The sequence below is a fragment of the Chiloscyllium punctatum genome, chromosome 31, assembly GCF_047496795.1.
Source record: "Chiloscyllium punctatum isolate Juve2018m chromosome 31, sChiPun1.3, whole genome shotgun sequence".
In the NCBI taxonomy this organism is placed as follows: Eukaryota; Metazoa; Chordata; class Chondrichthyes; order Orectolobiformes; family Hemiscylliidae; genus Chiloscyllium; species Chiloscyllium punctatum.
In genome coordinates, this window is record NC_092769.1 from 77,838,970 (window position 1) to 77,845,072 (window position 6,103).

Sequence of the window (6,103 nt, forward strand, 5' to 3'; positions counted from 1 at the left end):
ACTGATATCTCACTCCCAGCACTGATATCCCACCCCTAGCACTGATATCTCACTCCCAGCACTGATATCTCACTCCCAGCACTGATATCTCACTCCCAGCACTGATACCCCACCCCTAGCACTGATATCCCACTCCCAGCACTGATATCCCACTCCCAGCACTGATATCTCATCCCCAGCACTGATATCTCACTCCCAGCACTGATATCTCACTCCCAGCACTGATATCTCACTCCCAGTACTGATATCCCACCCCTAGCACTGATATCCCACTCCCAGCACTGATATCCCACTCCCAGCACTGATATGCCACCCCTAGCACTGATTTCCCACTACCAGCACTGATATCTCACCCCTAGCACTGATATCTCACTCCCAGCACTGACATCTCAATCCCAGCACTGATATCCCACCCCTAGCACTGATATCTCACTCCCAGCACTGATATCTCACTCCCAGTACTGATATCCCACCCCTAGCACTGATATCCCACTCCCAGCACTGATATCCCACTCCCAGCACTGATTTCCCACTCCCAGCACTGATTTCCCACTCCCATCACTGATATCCCACTCCCAGCACTGACATCTCATCCCTAGCACTGATATCTCACTCCCAGCACTGATATCTCACTCCCAGCACTGATATCTCACTCCCAGTACTGATATCCCACCCCTAGCACTGATATCCCACTCCCAGCACTGATATCCCACTCCCGGCACTGATATCCCACTCCCAGCACTGTTATGCCAACCCTAGCACTGATATCCCACTCCCAGCACTGATATCTCACCCCTAGCACTGATATCTCACTCCCAGCACTGACATCTCACTCCCAGTACTGATATCTCACCCCTAGCACTGATATCCCACTCCCAGCACTGATATCCCACTCCCAGCACTGATATCCCACCCCCAGCACTGATATCTCACTCCCAGCACTGATATCCCACCCCCAGCACTGATATCTCACTCCCAGCACTGATATCTCACTCCCAGCACTGATATCTCACTCCCAGCACTGGTATCCCACTCCCAGTACTGATAACTCACTCCCAGCACTGATATCTCACTCCCAGCAATGATATCTCACTCCCAGCACTGATATCTCACTCCCAGCACTGATATCCCACCCCTAGCCCTGATATGCCACTCCCAGCACTGACATCCCACTCCCAGCACTGATGTCCCACCCCTAGCACTGATATCACACTCCCAGCACTGATATCTCACCCCTAGCACTGATATCTCACTCCCAGCACTGACATCTCACTCCCAGCACTGATATCTCACCCCTAGCACTGATATCTCACTCCCAGCACTGATAACTCGCTCCCAGCACTGATATCTCACCCCTAGCACTGATATCTCACTCCCAGCACTGACATCTCACTCCCAGCACTGATATCTCACCCCTAGCACTGATATCTCACTCCCAGCACTGATATCTCACTCCCAGCACTGATATCTCACTCCCAGCACTGATATCTCACTCCCAGCACTGATATCTCTCTCCCAGCACTGATATCTCACTCCCAGCACTGATATCTCACTCCCAGCACTGATATCCCAACCCTAGCACTGATATCTCACTCCCAGCTCTGATATCCCACCCCTAGCACTGATATCTCACTCCCAGCACTGAGATCTCACTCCCAGCACTGATATCCCACCCCTAGCACTGATGTCTCACCCCGAGCACTGATATCTCACTCCCAGCACTGATATCCCACTCCCAGCACTGATATCTCACTCCCAGCACTGATATCTCACTCCCAGCACTGATATCTCACTCCCAGCACTGATATCTCACTCCCAGCACTGATATCTCACTCCCAGCACTGATATCCCACTTCCAGCACTGATACCTCACTCCCAGCACTGATATCTCACTCCCAGCACTGATATCTCACTCCCAGCACTGATATCTCACTCCCAGCACTGATACCCCACCCATAGCACTGATATCCCACTCCCAGCACTGATATCCCACTCCCAGCACTGATATCTCATCCCCAGCACTGATATCTCACTCCCAGCACTGATATCTCACTCCCAGCACTGATATCTCACTCCCAGTACTGATATCCCACCCCTAGCACTGATATCCCACTCCCAGCACTGATATCCCACTCCCAGCACTGATATGCCACCCCTAGCACTGATTTCCCATTACCAGCACTGATATCCCACTCCCAGCACTGATATCTCACTCCCAGCACTGATATCTCACCCCTAGCACTGATATCTCACTCCCAGCACTGACATCTCACTCCCTGCACTGATATCCCACCCCTAGCACTGATATCCCACTCCCAGCACTGATATCCCACTCCCATCACTGATATCCCACTCCCAGCACTGATATCTCATCCCCAGCACTGATATCTCACTCCCAGCACTGATATCTCACTCCCAGCACTGATATCTCACTCCCAGTACTGATATCCCACCCCTAGCACTGATATCCCACTCCCAGCACTGATATCCCACTCCCAGCACTGATATCCCACTCCCAGCACTGATATGCCACCCCTAGCACTGATATCCCACTCCCAGCACTGATATCTCACCCCTAGCACTGATATCTCACTCCCAGCACTGACATCTCACTCCCAGTACTGATATCTCAACCCTAGCACTGATATCCCACTCCCAGCACTGATATCCCACCCCCAGCACTGATATCTCACTCCCAGCACTGATATCCCACCCCCCGCACTGATATCTCACTCCCAGCACTGATATCTCACTCCCAGCACCGATATCTCACTCCCAGCACTGATATCTCACTCCCAGCACTGATATCTCACTTCCAGCATTGATATCCCACTACCAGCACTGATATCTCACTCCCAGCACTGGTATCCCACTCCCAGTACTGATAACTCACTCCCAGCACTGATATCTCACTCCCAGCACTGATATCTCACTCCCAGCACTGATATCCCACCCCTAGCACTGATATGCCACTCCCAGCACTGACATCCCACTCCCAGCACTGATATCCCACCCCTAGCACTGATATCCCACTCCCAGCACTGATATCTCACCCCTAGCACTGATATCTCACTCCCAGCACTGACATCTCACTCCCAGCACTGATATCTCACCCCTAGCACTGATATCTCACTCCCAGCACTGATATCTCGCTCCCAGCACTGATATCTCACCCCTAGCACTGATATCTCACTCCCAGCACTGACATCTCACTCCCAGCACTGATATCTCACCCCTAGCACTGATATCTCACTCCCAGCTCTGATATCCCACTCCCAGCACTGATATCTCACTCCCAGCACTGATATCCCACCCCGAGCACTGATGTCTCACCCCGAGCACTTATATCTCACTCCCAGCACTGATATCCCACTCCCAGCACTGATATCTCACTCCCAGCACTGATATCTCACTCCCAGCACTGATATCTCACTCCCAGCACTGATATCTCACTCCCAGCACTGATACCTCACTCCCAGCACTGATATCTCACTCCCAGCACTGATATCCCAACACTAGCACTGATATCTCACTCCCAGCACTGATATCTCACTTCCAGCACTGATATCTCACTCCCAGCACTGATATCTCACTCCCAGCACTGATATCTCACTCCCAGCACTGATATCCCACCCCTAGGACTGATATCTCACTCCCAGCTCTGATATCCCACTCCCAGCACTGATATCTCACTCCCAGCACTGATATCACACCCCGAGCACTGATGTCTCACCCCGAGCACTGATATCTCACTCCCAGCACTGGTATCCCACTCCCAGTACTGATAACTCACTCCCAGCACTGATATCTCACTCCCAGCAATGATATCTCACTCCCAGCACTGATATCTCACTCCCAGCACTGATATCCCACCCCTAGCCCTGATATGCCACTCCCAGCACTGACATCCCACTCCCAGCACTGATGTCCCACCCCTAGCACTGATATCCCACTCCCAGCACTGATATCTCACCCCTAGCACTGATATCTCACTCCCAGCACTGACATCTCACTCCCAGCACTGATATCTCACCCCTAGCACTGATATCTCACTCCCAGCACTGATAACTCGCTCCCAGCACTGATATCTCACCCCTAGCACTGATATCTCACTCCCAGCACTGACATCTCACTCCCAGCACTGATATCTCACCCCTAGCACTGATATCTCACTCCCAGCACTGATATCTCACTCCCAGCACTGATATCTCACTCCCAGCACTGATATCTCACTCCCAGCACTGATATCTCTCTCCCAGCACTGATATCTCACTCCCAGCACTGATATCTCCCTCCCAGCACTGATATCTCACTCCCAGCACTGATATCCCAACCCTAGCACTGATATCTCACTCCCAGCTCTGATATCCCACCCCTAGCACTGATATCTCACTCCCAGCACTGAGATCTCACTCCCAGCACTGATATCCCACCCCTAGCACTGATGTCTCACCCCGAGCACTGATATCTCACTCCCAGCACTGATATCCCACTCCCAGCACTGATATCTCACTCCCAGCACTGATATCTCACTCCCAGCACTGATATCTCACTCCCAGCACTGATATCTCACTCCCAGCACTGATATCTCACTCCCAGCACTGATATCCCACTTCCAGCACTGATACCTCACTCCCAGCACTGATATCTCACTCCCAGCACTGATATCTCACTCCCAGCACTGATATCTCACTCCCAGCACTGATACCCCACCCATAGCACTGATATCCCACTCCCAGCACTGATATCCCACTCCCAGCACTGATATCTCATCCCCAGCACTGATATCTCACTCCCAGCACTGATATCTCACTCCCAGCACTGATATCTCACTCCCAGCACTGATATCTCACCCCTAGCACTGATATCCCACTCCCAGCACTGATATCTGACTCCCAGCACTGATATGCCACCCCTAGCACTGATTTCCCACTACCAGCACTGATATCCCACTCCCAGCACTGATATCTCACTCCCAGCACTGATATCTCACCCCTAGCACTGATATCTCACTCCCAGCACTGACATCTCACTCCCTGCACTGATATCCCACCCCTAGCACTGATATCCCACTCCCAGCACTGATATCCCACTCCCATCACTGATATCCCACTCCCAGCACTGATATCTCATCCCCAGCACTGATATCTCACTCCCAGCACTGATATCTCACTCCCAGCACTGATATCTCACTCCCAGTACTGATATCCCACCCCTAGCACTGATATCCCACTCCCAGCACTGATATCCCACTCCCAGCACTGATATCCCACTCCCAGCACTGATATGCCACCCCTAGCACTGATATCCCACTCCCAGCACTGATATCTCACCCCTAGCACTGATATCTCACTCCCAGCACTGACATCTCACTCCCAGTACTGATATCTCACCCCTAGCACTGATATCCCACTCCCAGCACTGATATCTCACTCCCAGCACTGATATCTCACTCCCAGCACTGATATCCCACCCCCCGCACTGATATCTCACTCCCAGCACTGATATCCCACTCCCAGCACTGATATCTCAATCCCAGCACTGATATCTCACTCCCAGCACTGATATCTCACTTCCAGCATTGATATCCCACTACCAGCACTGATATCTCACTCCCAGCACTGGTATCCCACTCCCAGTACTGATAACTCACTCCCAGCACTGATATCTCACTCCCAGCACTGATATCTCACTCCCAGCACTGATATCCCACCCCTAGCACTGATATGCCACTCCCAGCACTGACATCCCACTCCCAGCACTGATATCCCACCCCTAGCACTGATATCCCACTCCCAGCACTGATATCTCACCCCTAGCACTGATATCTCACTCCCAGCACTGACATCTCACTCCCAGCACTGATATCTCACCCCTAGCACTGATATCTCACTCCCAGCACTGATATCTCGCTCCCAGCACTGATATCTCACCCCTAGCACTGATATCTCACTCCCAGCACTGACATCTCACTCCCAGCACTGATATCTCACCCCTAGCACTGATATCTCACTCCCAGCTCTGATATCCCACTCCCAGCACTGATATCTCACTCCCAGCACTGATATCCCACCCCGAGCACTGATGTCTCACCCCGAGCACT